General features: G+C 40.3%; 1 protein-coding gene across 8 annotated transcripts in view; it reads left to right on the forward strand.

Annotated features, from left to right (window-relative positions):
• The window catches only part of celf5a (cugbp, Elav-like family member 5a), a 156,042-nt gene that overhangs the window by 84,743 nt on the left and 51,098 nt on the right, over positions 1–20,201 (forward strand). The gene's annotated exons all lie outside the window — the stretch shown is intronic.

The following is a 20,201-nucleotide window of genomic DNA, read 5'->3' on the forward strand; positions in this document are numbered from 1 at the left end:
TCTGTGTCTTTCTGTCCCATCTATTGGTCTGTCTAACCTCACGCTCTGCTCTCTTGGTTCCTGTCTGATGGATGCTCCAAGTATTCATTTTAATTAAGGAGCTGGTGTTACCCATTCTGGAGGGTGTGGGCACGGCTCTGTTCCCTGCTATGCTTCCCCTGCCAAGTGCGTCACCATCGCACTGTAAATTAAAAAGTAATTAGCCAGGATCCCGGCAAAAGGACCCACTCTGCCCGCTACTTTTTTCTCAGATATCGGTGTTGGGTCTGTGCAGGAGTGTGAGTGGTAAAGAGAGGAGGTGCAGAGGAATGTGCACAGCTTGCCAAAAAATCAATAAGATGGCTGGGTCCTTGCCAAGATTTGCTTTCCCTTAGTCTTAATTCTGTCTTCTGCTCTTCCAGTTCCCTTTCATTCACTTGCTGTGGATCTTGTGCTAACAGGATGCAGAAATATTTTTGCGGTGTAGACACACTGCATTCCGGGTCTCTTTCCGAGTGTCTCAGGTGTTCGCTTTTCACAGTGTGACAAAGAGCTGTTCTGGGTGCTGTTTTTCTTGAACAATGCTGTATTGAGACAGCTTTGAAAAGAAGCAGGTCTCCTTGATTTGTCATGGTGGTGAAAGGAGAACAGAAAGCCAATCTGATACAGATGTTGCCCTAGTTCCAGATCTTACCTTAATATCCCCCCCTGCTTTGGGATGCATTAGAGCTGCACTCGGCTTGGCCGACTGTCATACCATGTAATCTTCAGAGGATGGACCAAGTCTCAGAGATAGATAGAGAGAGCAAAAAAGATTTCTAGTCATGCACAGTGCAGCTAAACTCAAGGCTCAAACAGAAGTGGACTAGCAGGCCTGACTAGCAGCTAGGATTGATGCTCCATAAAGCTCCATTGATTTTGCCATTGTGGTGGTGTGTGTTCGCATTAACAATGACACTCAGCTGTCTTTTTACTGCCCCGTGAGTGCCTGGTTTTAGGGCTCCCAGGACTGCCCTGCCCGGTCACAGTGGCGCTTATTGCTGGGCCGCAGTTGGCCCGGCGAGGATGAAATGAGTGTCAGACAAGGCGTCCGAGTTGCACATCATCTTAAATGAACAGCTTTGAGTGTCGCCGCAGGAGCGATCAAACACAGACATGACTCTAATGTTCAGGGAGGGCTGCTCCACCCCAGGTGTCCGGTCCTGATTTAGCTGCTGTGGCTCCAGACGCTGCGTCCGATCATTCTGTCTCTCCTCTTTCTGGACACCTCCTCATCGGCACTCCCTCCCATCCCTGCCTGAGGAGCCAGTGGTGAGATCTTAATTACGCTTCACGTGCCAGTAAGACATCACCAGGGATGGACAAGTCCTGTCCTCAAGGGCCTGGGGGGGAGATGGTTTTTCATTCTACTGGCGGCCCTAATTACTCCTAATTAATCTCATTATATGGAGAAGAGGTCAAAGCACCTGTTCTTAAGAGTCAATTGAAAGGCACCTGCAAAGCCGACAGGAATCCTATCCACAAGGACCCATCATCGCTGGGTACTGAAGGCCACAGAAAGTAACCCATAACTCGACTCAGCAGAGACACAGTCTTTATCACCTGATTGCTGTGATCGTGTCAGTTTTAATTAACATCATTGATGGAATACATGTCTATTTTGTTTATGATCAGTTACAGTGTCCTGCCTAATGACAGTTAAGAGCCAAGGCTTTATGAGGGCTTTTGGATAGTCAGTAAGAAGTACTTGTATCAATAAAGATATCATTGAAAATCAAAGGCTTCCTTCCTTAATGTGATCAACATCTACTATTAAGAAAAAAACTGTTAAATTATTTAAAATACTCATTTGTACAGTGTGGAAAGAACTGCATATTTAAGAAGATCTACGTATTTGCCAAAAGTTATTTCTGTTAAAATCATGAAAAAAATTAATGTGCCCTTAAAAAGCTCTGGCAAACTGTATTAATTGTTAATCATAGTAGTGTGCAGTAGAAAGGTCAATATGACATTTTTAATAGGGTACTGAAAAAAACTGACTAAAATTTCAGTTATATATTTCAAGCCAGTAAATCGAACCAATTTAATCTTTACCTAATGACTATCTAAATGACTAGTATCATTAATTTGTTTACAGTGTAGGCTATTTGAAGGCTAGTGCATGCCTACTGAATGGAAATAAGGCAAAAGGACATGTGCTATGATGTTTTCTTAGACTTGTGGGATTCAGCCACAAGAGGTGCTTAGGCTGTAGTTTTAATCTCAGATAACCTTCAAAGTGTACTCCATGTTCATTTTGCAGCTATGGTGTTGAACAACTTGGTGAACAGCTTGTCGATGTGCGAGCTTAATGCATTATCTGGTGATAATATGTGGCCATCCAGTTGTGAAATGCATGCCAAACCCCTCTCCAAAATTTATGAGAAGGGCAAATTCAGCAAATTGTTCTCAACATGTATGTAACATGTACACATTATTGCACTCAGCCAAATTGGATGCATTCATACTGTAGGGCAGCAATGCATTAGCGCTTGAAGTTGGTGACAGTAAAACAGTTTTCAAAAAGAGTGGGTAATGGTAGAGAACAACTAATGAAGACTGGTGAAAAAAGAGAAAGTAAATCTCAAAAAACATTTATATTCTAATGGTTCCATCAAAGGTGAAAGTCATTAAAAGCAAATATTTTTAAATAAGAAGAAACAATAACCTATAATATATTTGATATTTATTTTAGCTATAAGTAAAAGAAGAAGAAGTAGTTCCAGGCACATTGATGCTATGCTGTATGCAGCATCTGTGTAATTCATTACAGGCATAAATGTATGTTTTTCATAATATCGTACATTACTATTGCCTTTCTAATATTGTTATAAAACAGCATCTCCAGAAAGCTGAATAGCTGAATTGTTTCTGAATAGGCTATCAGAGCCTCTGCGGCATGAGTCACAGCCTAACCTGCCTCACTATAACAGACAGGATGGCAGACTAATCAGCCTGTGGAGTTTTAAAGAAACTGATGAAAGGGAGTGATTCAGACAGAGCTGGCCCACATACTGTAACAGACAGATTAGAGGGGCATTTTTGTTCAAAAGTATTGAAAATAAAGGGCTAAAAGTGCACTACTGTTGTAGTGCTGAGCAGTCAGTCATGGCCTCTGACTCCTACTGCTATTACAAGTCACATAGTTGAATGGACTGAGCTAGTCCTGATGTAGTGTAACAGGGAACGACTTGTGGACATCGGGGCCCATTAGAATGTTAGGCTGTATTGGCATCTGTCTCTTTTGGGCATTAAAGGGAATGAGGATGAAGGGCCCCACCCTGTTCACACACAGCACTCCCCCGTGTCTCCAGTATGAAATGGATTGATTTTATTTCGCACACAGGGGTGATGACTGGCACTGACTGGATGTAAAGGCCGTTGGTGTGTCTTTTTGAAGGGCTGTTCAGTGTTCCTCTGAGGCTGCTCAGCCCTTACACAGGATAAATCAGCTTTAACTGCTTTGATTTTTTTTTTTCATTCTGGCGAATAGTGTCCATCTTGTGGGCGAATTTCACTTTCACACTCTAATTTCCAATCTTCAGCCAGCGCTGCTAATGCCAGGCCCACGTGACGCGGTGGTGTCTGTCTGCCCAATCCTCACAGCACTATGCCTTCACTGGGCCCCGCACGGCAGTCCTTGGCTGGCACATCTACAGCACTCTGAGCACGAGTCCGGGATTAGACACAGACTCTGCCATCGTAAACTGAGCGTCCTCCCACTCACACAAATAAAATGGAGCCGCTCAATTTTCCTCTCAGCTCCTCAGTGGTGGGGCTTGTGTTCAAGGCCAAGCTGCTCTATTCTGCCGTGTTCATGTTCACTCTCATCTGAAGGACAAAAAAAATGAGGAAATTATCAATATGTGATAAAAACATGGTACAAACAGAACAGTCAAAAGAAATAATGCATGGGCAACCATTTACATGTGTGTTGCTTACAATAGCGAGTTCTGTGGGCATTTTGGGTGAGGAATACAACTTGGGACAATCAGACAGCTGAAAGTATAAACGTCATTGGCAGTCTGAAGACCAGCCCCGGCTATGGCAGAATTCTACAGTAATGAGGCAATCAGGATTCCTAGCTGCACTGATCCCATACAGCAGAGCTCTACAGTTTTAACAGATGGAGAAGAGAGAAGGTGAGGGGGAAGTGTATGTCTTTTTTTTCCTTTAGAGAAAAGAAAACTATAGATTACTAACATAATGTGCCTGGCTGGGCACAAGTGGAGAGAGGCTGAAATACAAGGGAGCCCGTACTCCTGGGATAACAGCCTGCTAATCCGCTGATTGGGCCAGAGTGAGGTCACATATTAAAAAACCTTGTTTCTTGCCTAAATTCCCTCTTGTGCTTTATCATAAACAATATTTATATATGGCCTAAGGTTCCTTCTTAGTTTCAATGCACCTGCCTGACCGAGCACCACTGTAGATGTCCGGCTCCCTAATGCTCTTAAATGTGCCATCACTCCTGGCACTACTGTTTTTGCTCCAAATCCAAATTGACGGCAATGAAATATCAATTTGTGAAAGCCTTAATGTATTTTTTCTCATGGCAAGAATATATTGAGAGCTCCCAGAGGCTGGGAGAATTGTGGTGCCAAGGGGAGGGACATAGCTCGCAACATTTGTTCATACCATAAAACAAAATAAGTGTATTTAATGAACTGTATTAACCTCTAAATTGAAATAAGCTGACAGGGCAAAAAAAAGCAGGACAATGACATAATGAAGGATTCTTTCTCCCCAGATGATTTTTTTTCCACACCCACACGCCTCGGGAATTCATTTCCACACGGCAGAGCCTGAACGCGCGGGCCACTAAAGGTTACTGTCGAACACAGAAAGCAAAGGTCAGAAATGATGTTTAGTTTTCCTCTGGCTGTGAGGTAATTCCAGCGAGCAGATTGTGTCCGGGCGAGCGGCGCAGTGATGAGATACACGCGCAGAAGAGGCTCGGCACAAGGTTATTCAGTCAGCGCCGTCGCCGCTGTGCCCAGCGCGGCCCCTCTGCTGTCACCCTCAATAACACCTCCTCCCTTATCACCAAAACAATCACCTTGAGAAACAAACTTGTCTGCTTATATATCCAAAACCCTGATGCTCGCACCCAGCATTCGAATTAAATCCCACTGCTTTCTGTTGGAACAAATACTGTAGACTGGCGATAAATGTATTAATTCATTTTCGGCTCTGTGAACTGAGAGGCTGAGGGTTTGTATCTAGAGTTCGTATCTATGGAATGCATATGGAAACAGTGCATACACAGACAGGTCAGTGCCTGTAATGTTTTCTCTAACGTCCAAGGGTACTGTCCTGTAAAATATGTCAGGTACAATCATTTCATAGCTTGGACCACCAGAGTAGCTGAAGGTGAACAGTGCAAAATGGCCATAATTTATTAACTTTTTTCTTTGTACATAACAACTAATCAAAGGCGTGTGCAATTAATTGTGATGCATTTGTTGAAATCTGTCTTAACTGTTATGGGCACACTGTGCAATGAATTTTCAGGGGCAGGCTGAAAATATGAATACCAGGTTGCAAAAATGCAGTTCAGTAATGTTCACAACTGTGTCAAATCTCTATGGTCTTGGTGCTGAATAGAACTGAGATTTGATTCAGCAATAGAGAACCAATACCTTTGTCTGTTCGTTTCCAGTTATACACATTCCCGTGGCAGTCTAGATTTAGATGGAAAAGTCCATCTTGTAAACATAAAACCAGTCTTAAAATTATGATGGGGTTTGATATCAAATCAAGGAGGAAATATTCCATAATACTTTCATAATTTTAAATGTTCCATAAATGTTTATATGTCCATGTTCTTAATTTTCATTTTGCTGTGAATTTTTTTCTGTCACAATATTACACCATTACATAATCATCTTATCTCTCTCACAAAAAAGGAAGCACTGTAATTACGGGGGTTTGTAATTTGTTTCACATTTAAAAATAGTATTCAGTGTTAACCACGGCTTCCCCCTTTGCGTTGCCGTGTCTCACGCTCTGTGTTCAGTGGGAGCTCATGTTAGCGTGAGTGGCGCTGAGCACGGCTGCGCCCTCTGTGATTGCGGAGTCTGGAGGAGACACTTTGAGCCGGCTGATTGGGAGGCTGGGTCAGCAAGAGCGCAGCCAAATCACCGCAATCACCCGTCTGCTCCCTCTCAGAGCTAATGACACTCCTCCGTAACGAGCCCTGCTCATCAGGCCTGCCACGCCCCCACCCCGCTCCCCCGGAGGTCACAGGCAGTCGTGCGGGAGGGGAGAGCAGGCACCCCAGATGGGGTGGGGCGGGGCAGCGGCACAGCGCAGGGAGAGAGGCGCCGCCAAAAGAGGGGAGGAGATGAGGAGGGGGAGTACGGATTGGTTCAGGAACACTCGCAGGAGATACTGTATTCCCCCCAAATTCTTTGTAGAGGTAAAAGTGTGTCAGATTTTATTAGCCTGCAGTGTGAGGTGAATAGGTCTGTGAGGGAGCTTTACGGAGCCTCATAACAAACAGAGCATAGAATCTGGATGCTTATTACAGTGAAAGGGGAGGATGTCTGCCTCCACAGACAGTGCACATCAACTTCACATTTTGTCCTTTCTTCCCTTACTGGCCCTTTCCCAGCATTGGATTTTCTGCCCCAGTTTTACTCAGCTGCTGCACTCCGTATCCCTCATCGAATTTACAGTCCTGATTTCCAGGAATGTCCAAGTCTATTAAGGAGCACACACACACACACACACACACACACACACACACACACACACACACACACACATATGAACAGGCGCATAAACGCACACAAACACACGTGCACACAAACGCGTATACAACCAAACTTGTATGAACACATGCATATACTTGAACACAAATACACTCTGAATGGCACCCTGCCGTCTCCATGGTTACTTTTTTATCATCACTACCACTAGCTGAGATCTGTAAGACATTGCCAGTCTATTTAGAGTTTTGCTCTGTGGGGGTTTTATATGAAGTGGGGAAATATTCCTTTATTCACATTTGTATCATTTAAAAAAAAAATTGCTCCTGGTCTAATAGAAAAAATGGAAAATGACCTTGTAGTGCTTCTGGTCTGAGAGAGAGAGGGAAAGGGAAAGTGAAAAAGAGAGAAAAGGAGGGTGAGAGAGAGAGAGAAAGGGAGGGTGAGAGAAAGAGCATAAGGACCATTTATGCCATAGGGTTCCACGTGAAACTACAGTCTAAAGATAAAATCCTGTTGCATCTAAGTATATCTACAACTATCTATGCCTGCTAGAGGGGGCAGGAAGCAAGCATGCATAAATTCAGAGCACACGCACTTCCTTTTCCATGTAGTGCACTGCAATTTTAGTCATAGTGACTTTGAAGAACTTGGAACAAAAATAACAACGTATCATTTTAAGAAAATGACATGCCAGCTCAGATACATTTAGATTTTTAGAAAACACTTAAAAATGCACACATTATGAGACTAATGGACTCTGTGAGAGGATTTTCATAGGCAGCCTAACAGCCTAAAGAGTAACTGCTGTTTTTTTTCTGTGCTCTGTTCCTCATCTCCCAATTCTTATTAACCCCTCCACTTTGATGCTGTGGCTCCTTCAGATGGCTTGAGAATGCAGTATTGAGCATTGAAACTTGAAATGGCATTCTTTCCCTGGATTGTGGAATGCCAGGTGAAACTAAAACGGAAATGTGTTCGTTTGCGGTCCGTGGTAGCCTGTCCAGTGCATGTAAGTGATATGATTATGTGCTGACCTGATCTGATTCACTGATCATACTGTTGAAAACTACTTTGTGGAACTCTGCCCACTCAGTAGTGATCATAAGTACATTATTTATGATCTCCATGATGACTTGAAAGTGTACCAATAGGGTTGGCATGATATCTTGTGGGATCACCCAGAAAGGGGGAGGGTGATGGCATTTGACCTGTTACATATAAGTCTTACATGCAGACCTGGCACATATGGGCCACACACAGGTAGTGGAAGAGAGATGTTCAATGCTCTGTAAATGTTGTAGTCCCATGCAAAAAATATACTAAGGATATATTTTTAGCTTAATCAATATATTGAACATATGTATTATTGTAAATGATTCATTTTGGTATATTGCAGTATATTTCTACTTTGCCTTAATGTCTTTAAAATGTATTTGCAATATATTCTTGGGTTAAACAACATATATCTCAGTATATTAAAATATATTTCATTTTCATATAGCCATCAAGGATATATGAACCTTGCAGGGATGCCAGAAACAGGAGTGCTTGAACATTACAAATAGAAGTATGCAAAGATGCAGGGCTTGTCAGAACAATGACTTCCTCTGCATTTCAGGCTTCACCTGCCCTTCCCACAGTTCAACAGGAGCCAAGATGGGATGTGTAATTACAATCCAGACAGTGTCAGACATGATTGCTGAATGACATTCAACACAAAGAAGTTGATAAGCGTATTCCCGAGATGCCGCACATTTGAGCTCAAAGGTGCTATATGTTGATTGGCTCTTTACAATAAACTTGAAGGATGGCTAAGAATACAAAGGAACCAGGCTTCAAATGCTCACCCCCACCTCTGGCTCCAGGAACTCTGACCCGACATCTGAACTGAATTTATAGAACATGAACTTCAAAGAGTGCTTTGATGGTGTAGAGTGTTATTGGTAAGATCAGAGCAGTAGTGGCTTCGGTCCAGATTATCTTATCACAGGCGAACTTGAATTAATCACGAAGGCACTATACATTGAAATAGTATATGCCTTTGTGCAGGGTAAGAAATGTAATCAGCAGAGAAATCATAGTTTTAAGATTACATGCTTATGTTCAATTCTCATCTGCTCCCATGTGTATAGCTCAATAACTACTGAGGAAAGAGTAAATTCCTATTTATTTCATGAGATTAATTTGTCTGATTTCTGATTATGTCTGGGAACTTTTATTTGGCAGTGTCTCCCTTAAGTTTCTCATTGTACAGTACATTGATCTCCATCAACACTTTTGCCATGCTAAAATATCAGCAGTAAATCTAAATTACAGCCCTCAATTTTATCTCCCAATATGTTCTAATGGACAAATGTGGATAGTTGGATTATAGCTGTGAATGTGCTTCTTGCAGTGAGTAGGCATTCTTGCAGGCAATCTGTGTGCTCGTTGGGCAGAGTTATGTTTTTAAGCACTAATAACGTGGGTAAAGGACCTCTAGCAGTCATTAGTGTGTCACCAAATAGATGACCTTGTGCATTACTGCTATAATAAAACAAACATTCATTTTTAAGGTATTGATTTCTCTTTTTTTCCTCACCACTAGCAAAGTAAATGGGCTGCCTGTCTGTAAAGTATTCTTTGGACATATTGTGGTCAATGCTGTGTTCTATTTAAGTCGCTGGGTTGAGGAAGAAAAAAAAAACTCCCAGAAGCAGAGATGTGAACATAAAACTTGGACCTATCCGTGGACATCTGCCTCCTATTAATGTTGTAAGGGAATAAGGGAGAAGCAAAATATGCTTAAGGGAGGTTAAATTTAGGAGCAGCTTGCACCTCTGGTAGCGGTAATATCTTGGAAACTGGGATTGATTCCGAATGTTAAGTAGGGACCCTGTGCGTGACTGGATCGCCTTCTGTTGGAGAATTTGCTAGGCGGGCATGGACTTAGGGACGTGCTTAATCTATAGCTCTGTCTGGTTTACACGAGCAAGAAAGAAATCACGGACGCTGACAGGAGGCGTCAAAAGCGAGCCATATCGGACGTCACAGGATAGTCAGATCCTCTTGGCTGCGGAGTGGATAATGAAGGCTTAAACCCTTGTTAATAGGAAATGCTCTGATTCCTGGCTCTGTAGAGAATTCTTGCCAAGCAGCAGCCGCGCTCTGATGTCAGTCCTCTGGCCTGGCCAGTTGTCAGTTTGTGTGTCCTACCCCTCCTGTTATTTTAGAAAGCTATTCCTGGCTTCCACCATGCACAATCTGAATTATTAATCTGGAGAAATGGGATCCGTGCACAGCAATGAAACTGGATTTTATTAGTGCTTCTGATTCTGTTTAAAGAGAGTAAACAAAACGCTGGCCTACAATAACTCTCCTCTTTTTTCCGTTCTTTTTTTTTGGTTCCTTTCAGGAAAATATAATCTGGTACTGTGTGGCACACGGTTAAATGGGTATAACACAGTAGAATTCTCTGTGACCATCATGGCAACAGGATTACATGCTGCATCTTTTTCTCTTACATAATAGTGACTCACCCTTTTGCCCACTTTAATTTTCTCTCAATTGAGAACAGATATACACTGCTTTTGAAATCACTGTTGAGTATGTGGCAATGGAATATGGATCTAGGGAGGTGAAAATACTGTTTAATCCAACGTTCTCAAAAGGACAAGTGGGCACCAAATTGATATTCTGAGAGCACATTCTAACGGTAAGAAATACCCCCCTCTTCGACTCACTCATGTCTGCAGTTGTTTCAGTTTGATCTGGGTGATTTGATTACATGTGAAAGGGAAGGAGTCAGAGATCACAATATTTTACCCTTGGTGCAGATGCACGCATGGAGCACAGTAACACAAATGTTCCACAGTCAGTTCTGATCTGACATTGGGACTAAATGTTCCATTCATCTCTCTAGTGCGATACTGAGCACTCTTCTGCAGCTAAAGGGTATATGTAGCTACGGGGAAATAGAGTCCACCTCCCCCCAATGAGAGCCAAAGGCCAGCATGTGACACAGCCATCCAAGCCTCCAACATCTCCAGCCACCGTAATGACCTTTCCAAGTCGCATATTACATATTAAGTCAGTACACATCGTGTGTACCGGATCAGGAGAGTTTTCACAATAGGGGTTTCATTTTACCATCAAGATGTGAATTGCTACTGTTTACACAGTAACCCAATACTGAAAAACAGGAACAATGTGTATTGAACAGTAAAATTATCAAAATCACAGCATTGTGACTTTGCTGAAAATGATAAGCTGCCATAAGCTTCCATTTCACCCCACACCCGACTACAGACTGCAGACACAAATGGCTGTAATTTCGTTTGTCCACAAGAGGAGAATAAGACAGCGCCAGCCAGAGTGCCGTTGCCATTTGAATTCCACGGCTCTAAGACTCCCTGGCTGTGCAAGGCTGAATGGGAGCTCTCAGAAGGCAGTGCTGCCATGTGGTCTGGAATGACTTTCCCGGCCTGTTGACGTGTTTTGAAGCAGGAGGTCCCAGCGGGCTCTGGAGAGACCAGCTGGATCAGGGTGCCAGGCTCGTGACTGGCCAATTCCCCGGTCTGAACACGTGCCAACGTCAGGTTGGCACACATACAAATGCACACATAGGCCTTGTGTTAACATGGGGAGTGTGCTGTAGCGGGTGAGGGCTTATGGTGCCTCTCTCATTTCTGGCTCAGCCACCTTTGTGAAAATCAGTACTTTGTCAAATAACACCTGAAATTGTGTTGTTTTACTGGGTACCATAGGAAAAAAAAACAGGATTCTGCCTGTAGGTCTGTTCGAGACCCATAGAAATGTGCATGATCTAACTAAAAGATTACAGTATTCAAATATCCCATTACTCCCAGGTGTTGTCAGTTTATTTTTTCAAAGTGCAAGATTTTGAAATTAGGGTGTGCTTAGGATTAGCATTTTAGGTCAGAGGTAAATGAAAAGAGTCATCCTAAATACAGGTTGCTTTTTGTTTTTCTACCTTGTTGAAATTTTGATAATTAGGTTTGATAAGTCTAATCTATAACAATATTTGCACTTTGTGTACGACTGAATAGAAATCCTCCTCTATTCACTCTTCCTGTATTATTCCCTATGAAATACGCAGTGCATGCTGCCAGTGCATTTTTGGTTCATAATTTGTACCAAAACTAAAAAAGTGAAATATCAGATAAAAGAATATATGCCATAGAATTTGTATTGTATGCAGTCTGTTACTGGCTTCTGAGCTGCTGTTCACTAGTGTAGTTCTGAAGCAGCCCTGTATCCACCAAGGTCATACATTTTCATGCCTTATTCGAATTTTACAATAAATGGGTACAGTAAACTAAATAATACAATAGATCAAGAACATTACATTTTGCACAAGGACAGTTGTCAGCCTTGATTTGTACCAATATTAATTTCCATATCAAAATTTCTGTTTAGTTTTATTTATTATTATCATATAAAGCATATTATCTAGCTTTCTTTTAAATTTAGACTGGCTTGGCTTGGCTTCCAGCTTGCAGAAACAAATACACAGAAACAAGGAAACAGACAAACTCCATTAATAATCTTCCCAGCTGGCATCTCCCAGAAGGAATATGAAATACAGAAACATTTTGAAAATGAAAATTAAACTCATGAAGACACAATGTAAAAACAATGAAAATATCTCCCAGACTTAAGGGCTCAAATAACTCATTTCAAACAGGAGCAGCAATTCAAGTTAACATTTAATATAATATATTAAATATATTATACACATTATGTTCTTGAACACCAGCTAACCATTGACTGCACCACCACAAACCATAGCACTTGTGCTCTTTTGGAATCTCAAGTGCATCCCTAAATGGCGTGAAAGTGCTATAAGGCCAGTGCAAATGAGCTATGTTATAGTGAATGAGTAAATATACCTGCTATTGGTCATAGCCATACTTGAGGCACTTTGCTTATCAGAACAGGAACACGGCTGGAATGATTGGTTGCCGTAACAATGGAATTTGGTATGTGTGAATGGTGATTTGTAGATTTCTCATAACCACTGCACATTACTCACTGGCAGGGTTGGGAGCGTTACTTTTAATATGTATTCCACTACAGATTACAGAACACTTGCCCTAAAATGTAATTTGTAACCTATTACTCAAGGTAAGTAACATAATCTAAATACTTGGGATTACTTTCTGAACAGTTTTTTAAAGAATATTCATCTGACTCTGGTTCTGAATGGTTATTTTTAGAATGTTCACTTAGCATTGTTGTGGCTAACATTTTGGGACCCCCATGTTCAGTCTATTGGCATTTCATCGCAGTTTCTTCAGAATTGTAAATGTTAATTCAAAAACTGTACATTACACAAAAACAAGAGTTAGAAAAGGCACCCTAAATAAATTGTGAGTCAGAAAGGAGTAGCTTAACAATTTAATATATACTATGCATAGCGTGAAATTGTTGGCGTAATCGCAGTTTTGAACATGTGAAATTTCACTTGCTTTGTCACTGTATCTACTCGTTAGCTAGTTAGCTTTAATACTATACCTACTAGCCTACCAGCTATCTGAATAGCTAACCCAGTGCAGCCAAACTATGTAAGCTAATATTGATTGTAGCTAGCTAGCAATCAACATTATCTTAAATAATGAAAACCCAAACTCACTTCAAGATGCTGCTTCAGGTTAGAGGTCGACTCTTTTGAAGCAGATAGCTTTCGTGAGGGGCATATGGGAGATACACCCCGGAGTTGCCTGTTATTGGATAGATTTTCCAACTGAATAAACATTAAATGAAAAAACAGAAATTAAATGGAAAAAATGTAAATGTATAAATGTAAAATGTTTAAAATGTAACTGTAATTTGATTACCATCAATTTAAATGGTAACTGTAACGGAATACAGTTACTCATATTTTGTATTTTAAATACGTAACGCCGTTACATGTATTCCATTACTCCCCAACCCTGCTCACCGGGTAATCCTAACCAGAGGCTATGCATTAGTATGTGAAATAACACAACCCTAAAAGAGTCTGTCCATCCAAATGTTGATATTGTATGTCCTCAGCATATTTCCTGAATGTTATAGTCTGTGATGAAATTATTTGTTAGTGCTAAATTATTTTATTCCAGTTATTGTTTTTAAATGATTACCTTACTATATTCCTATTGTCATTTTGAATGCTGGAGAGGTATTAGAGTATGAAGCATTAGTGAAACCTGACCGATCTGAAATACTATGCATTCATGCAGTATGACTCTGCAGTTACTCTGCCTGTGGAAACTCCTTGAAGCAATGTATTACTTCATTATTTATTTACTACCAAAGAAAAATTATACTTTGTGAACAAAGTTGTTTAACAAACTTCATAAAGGCTTTTATGCCATAGAAAGCTGATTTTAGATATGTTGCACAGGATCTGTACACTGCAGCTTTTGCCAGATTTGTTGGCAGATTTCATCATTTGCATCATGTAGGTCACTAACTAATCTCAACAGTTCAACCATTGTACTATTTGTGGTCATAAGCTTTACTTTGCAGACCTTCGGTAATGTAATACTTTATACTGGAATGTCAGTAATTATATGTTTATAAATACAATGTTTGTAAGTGATAGTATCACTGCTACAAAGCTAACAGAACGTGACCACACAATTATTGAATAATTGACGCAAATTATTTGCTTTTGATTTGTGCTGTTCTATCACACACAACAATATCTACGGTATCTCACATTAGTCTGTTAAGAAGAAAACATGAAAAAAAAATTATGAAGCATATACAGAAGCATTATCAGCTGGGTACTGTATCTAGGTGCTAAACAAGCAGGAACAAGAATTTGCATAGAAATCATATATTTTTGTTATTTACATTTGTATGATCTGTTTTGTACAGTAATTTCACCATCTTGATCTGAGAGCTGTCTCCTAGACCTTTAAATTATATTACACTATTGTCATTTAGCTGACACTCTTAACCAGAGTGACTTACATAGGTTCTGATTTTCACATGTTAACAATTTAGACAGCAGTGTCAGTGCAGTGTCCCAGCAGGGATTCAAACCAGCAACCTTTCAGTTACATATGCTACACTGCTGCTACACTGCACGTTAATCTCAGTGTGTTTGTGGTGGCTGAAGAACAAAGGGAGACTGCTGATCTGTTGCTTCATGCATGGCTGAGAAAGAAAAAGATTTCTCATTGCTGATTTATGGCTTTTAGTTTGCCACATCAATATTTTGTTTGCAACACTGACTTACACAGTTCAACAAGTATTGTAGTTTTTTGCTAGATTAACAAGCCTCTAGTTGGCTGAGTGACAGTTGCTAGCTACCTAATGACAATCAAACAATATACTGTAATAGTTCCTCAGAAGGTATAATCACATACTCCAGAGTTCCATATGCTTGCTTATATATAAAAAATGACATCATAAAAATGACAATTTGTGGTACCTGTATTCAATACAAATCCCCGAGTTATCTGGATATGTCATATAGCAACAAGCTTCTTCTTAGTAGCTTAGCAGCATTTTAACCATTTAGACATTTTGAATCATTATAAACAAAGAAATATTTAATCATTAATAAAACAATTAACTCAAGTTTCTCCAAATAATTAAATTAAATACCCGAAATAGGGGTTGTTGATTTTGAATAGCTGTACAAGCAATGGATAGATTCATTAATTTCTTTTTTAAAATTTCAACCAAATTGGTTTTGGAGACCACCAAAGAAATGTAGTTTTATTTCTAGAATAAACAAAAGAAAAAAAAAAAACCCTGGTGGATCGACCTGATTGTCCTCCTTATATCGCCCCCTGTCTTTGAGAGGACCTCACAGCAGGCTGTCCCTGGTGTCCCTATTAGGGGCAGCTTGGCATGCTGGAGGAGTAAATTGGCTGGACGGGGTGTCAGTGGGCTTAGCCACCATGCTGGCGCAACATGTCTGCACTTCTGCTTGGTAGGACCACGGCCAGCTCCACATCCCTTCAAAGCTCAGAGAAAAGCTGTTGATGGGAGCAGCTGTTCCCCCGTGGGAATGAGGAAATTCAGGACTCCTGGTCATTAGTGAGAGCCACTGTGCTGGGGAGCTCATCAGCATCTGACAGCTGCAGGTCCTCTCTCACTCCCTGTTTTATTTCATACCGGACTTTACCCTTGTAAAGATGGACACAAAGGCATTTATCTGTGTTGCTAATGAGTGTAGTTGTTGGTTTCGTTTTTGAGGAGTGCTGGTGGTGCATTTTGTTTAATATGTGTGACTGGTACATTTTCAATGGTTTTTTCAATGGTGAGTTGTGTCACTAGCTGAAATTATTTGAATATTCTGTAAAAATATTGATTATACAACTTCTAATATAGGTTCTGCTGTGGTATTTAAAGCATTCTGCCTTATAACTAGCAGAATGCAGGAATGATAAAGCTGAATTTCTAAATTAAGAGTTTTCACTAAAGAGCATTATTTAAAATAATACTAATGCTCTTTATGAAAATAGATCCCAGACTCTAAGGTAGGAGTGTTCATGGGAGTGCTAAGAATTTGTTTTAACATAAAGAAAGTGTCCAATTAAGTTTGATCAATTTGAAATGTATGTTAAAAGGTAAGTATGTGGTAAGATACAGGTGACTAGAAATGAGATACACTATATATACTATATATATACTATACAAAAGTATTCGGACGCCTGACCATTACATTGTAATGACATTGTATTCAAATAAATATCCACAAGATTTTGGAGTGTTTCTGTGGGAATTTGTGCCTATAGAGCATTTATGAGGTCAGGCACTGATGTTGGACGAGAAGGCCTGGCTCGTAATCTCCGTTCCAGTTCATCCCAAAGGTGCTCGATGGGGTCAAGGCCTGTGCGGGCCAGTCAAGTTCTTCCACACCGAACTCATCAAACCATGTCTAAATAGTCCTTGCTTTGTGCAATAGGGCACAGTCATGTTGGAATAGAAAAGGGCCTTCCCCAAACTGTTGCCACAAAGTTGGAAGCATAGCATTGTCCAAAATGTCTTGATATGCTGAAGCATTAAGATTGCCCTTCACTGGCGATAAGGGGCCTAGCCCAAACCCTGAAAAACAGGTGTGGCCAAATACTTTTGTCCATATAGTGTATGTTGTGCCAGCCTTCATGCCATCATGCCAATTAACAAATTAATTAGTAGAGCTGTATATTGTCAGAATGCATTCAAGGCCATAGTGGATATATTTCAAATATTTGTATCATATGTGTACAGTCCCTTTGTGTGCATCAGCTCCTCTGATGGCAAACAGACCGTGCTTATCAAACAGACAGAGCCATATGAGGACAGTGCACATTTGTATTACTGTACATATGCCTTAGTGCCTGTATTCAGGGCACAAACATTATGCATATCCTACACAGACAGTTAGTAGGAGTTTTTTTTTTTCACCAATGCAAAGAACTGCATGCACAATGATTCTGCAGAGTCTTGTACGTACACTTTACCCCCTCCCTTACCTTGCATGCATTGTTAAATAGGACTGATGGAAGCACCCTGCCCATTATTCATGGCATGGCCTGGCTAATTTGTGTGCTCTTACAAGTACAAAGATGTCAAGCAGGAGCTGTGCGCTTACCTTGGCTTCCCCCGGGACCATTAATCCTTTGGCTTGTGTCGTCTCCGCACAGTCTCACCTGGCTCAGGGTACTGCCAGGAAACTGCTGTTTGGGCCTGTTTTTTTTCCTGTGTTTACTCTGTTCTCTCTGCCCCAGTACTATACGAATGGAGTTAGCCTGCAAAAGTGGGCTGATGTGCCTCTGAATCAACTCTGAAAAGGGTAGAGCTGATATTAAATAAAAAAACGAGATTTAGAAAATTTTTCTTACAATATCCATCCATTGACTTTTATTTTCTGAAAGACAGAATATTATGAAAACTCAAAATAATCTCAGTACTCTGTTGTGGCATGTGACAGATGTGAGCTTTTACTGATGACAGTGACAATAATGTTTTAAGCTGGTACATGGCTCACCTGTCTTGAGATACATTTCAGAGATTGTTGACAATGACAGTCATGAAAACATTACAAAAGCAGCTGTGTCCTTAGTCACATACATAGAGTACCAATTAACCAATAACTAAACATCTGCTTACCTTCAGAGGAATGTAATCAACTATTACTCTATACACACACACACACACACACACAAACACACACACACGATTAATGATATCTCTGGAGGGAAGGTTAAGATTTTTAGAGAATACATTTCATAGCAGGTGCATAATGTTCCCTGAAAAGGTCAGTTGAAAATTGCAATAGCCCTAATTGGTGACTTATCAATAATGCATTGCAGCTGAACTGGATCTGTGAGAACATTGAGACTACAAACCCACACACATATTTTCATGCCAGTTATTTAAAGAAAAATGACAAGCCACAGTAGAAAGAATGCAGGGTCTGAATTCCCTCTGAAAGGAAAAAGCAGTAACTGCTGCTAAACTTAAAGACCTGCATTGATCAAGAAATCAATTACCTTATCGATCACAGAATGAAAATTAGACAAGGAAATAAGAAAGAAATATGAGAAAAGAAGATATTCTGCATGATACAGTATATGCACAAAATATTGGAATTTTTCTGGCTATAACTCCCTAAATATCTTTTCTTGGCATTAATTGTCTAAACTGTCACCAAACTCTGGACAGGTTATACATAATCAGTGTCCAGTCTGTCCCATGGAAGGTATTTTGCATTTACTAAGGCATGACAGTAGTTTTTTATAATTATTATTTCCTGCACAGATACACGTGCACAGATACAGATACATGTTAAATTTCTGAGATCTATTATGTATGTTCACCCGGTACTGTACACAAGACTGCAATACATACTGGGTACATGCATTTCCCTATATGCTCTGTAAGAGACAGTCCAAAAAGATCTGGGTCTTCCCTTCATATGCGAAAAAAGTGGAACAAATCAGCCCTGTGCCCAATACCATTAACAGGTATTGTACCTAGGTCTACGAAATGGGGACCATGTATTAATTGGGGTCCAGAATACTTACCACTGTTAGATTTAGTCAGTATAGAATTTCAACAGCTCAGGGCTACAGTAAGTATGGTAAACTCTCTGATAGGGAGAGAGAGAAGGAGGGAGGGAGACATGGAGAAGAAGGAGAGAGAGAGAGAGAGAGAGAGAGAGAGATTTGTATGTGTGTGTGTGTGTGTGTGTGTGTGTGTATGTGTGCGTGTGTGTGTGTGTGTGTGTGCCTTGGAAGGCAGAGGGGATGAAAGTCAGAGGTGAAGATACAGGATGAAATGAAGACAAGAGACAACAAAGGGGACATGAAGAAAGGAGGGCAGAGGGAGGAGAAATATGAAGCAAAGTACACAGAGACAAAAGAGAAGGAGAGGAATAGAAATGGGTTGTGGGATGCTAGTGACTGAGAAGAATAGGAACGAGATAAGAAGTCAAGGTAGTAGACTGGAGTATGCTTTCAATTGATATTATTTGAAACAGGCAAAAATGTGATTTTTTTTAAAGCATAAAGCCTTAATCAGATAGACTAAAATCTAGACCTGGCAGTGTTTGTGTTAATGTTCAAGGTCTTACGCTGTTGTTTTATTCAAAAGTCCAATATTAATAGCTTTGGACAATTTAGCTAAGATTACATTTAGACTTTTTTCAGATAAATAAAAAAGATAATCATTTGCATGTCGCTGGAAGCACAGAAACTCAACAAATGTGGCTACAGAGTGCTATTGCATGTAAATTTCCATCTTGTACAGTGAAATGACAGCATGTATTATTTTCTAAGATTAGATTAGAGAGCAATATTACTGGGGCTCCGCAGTCAGGCTCCAGTCCTATCAGCAGAGCTGGTGAGAGCGCACTGTCCTTCGCTATATTCTTCTGAGGAGGTGAACTTCACATAATAACAGATCTTGATTGAGATTCTGTACACATGAAAACACTGTTGATTTCTCAGTTTTCGAATGAATTAAATTAGGGCCATAGAATAGGATTTTTTTGAAAATGGAAGTGGTATGTGTTCAAATGCTGGGTAAATATATATGGTTATTAATGTTGGATATTTGATCAAAAAAACATAAATCTTTGAAGCAAAGAATGTCACATTGGGTTTAGCATTCCTTTAAAAAACTTTATAAATGCCTTCTAAAAAGAAACTCAGTATAGGTGGGGGAATGAAGTGATTTTTCTCCTCCAGTTACTTTAGTGTGTGGGCATTTATTCACTCTTAGAACCACATGCCCTTACTTCACTGGTATAATGTGACCGAATATATACTGGATATACTAAATGCACAGGGCACAGCACAACACACAATGGCACAGAACACTTCACAGAATACTAATTTTCTAATACTAAATGTTGTACTTCTTAAATTGGTCAATCCATTCTGCATATAATATGTGGTATTTTTTTATATTTTATTTGTCTACAACAGACCTGATAACATATCCCCTAACACAGAGGACATGTCAGGGTGGATGGAA

This window comes from Megalops cyprinoides, chromosome 2, assembly GCF_013368585.1.
Source record: "Megalops cyprinoides isolate fMegCyp1 chromosome 2, fMegCyp1.pri, whole genome shotgun sequence".
Taxonomy (NCBI): Eukaryota; Metazoa; Chordata; class Actinopteri; order Elopiformes; family Megalopidae; genus Megalops; species Megalops cyprinoides.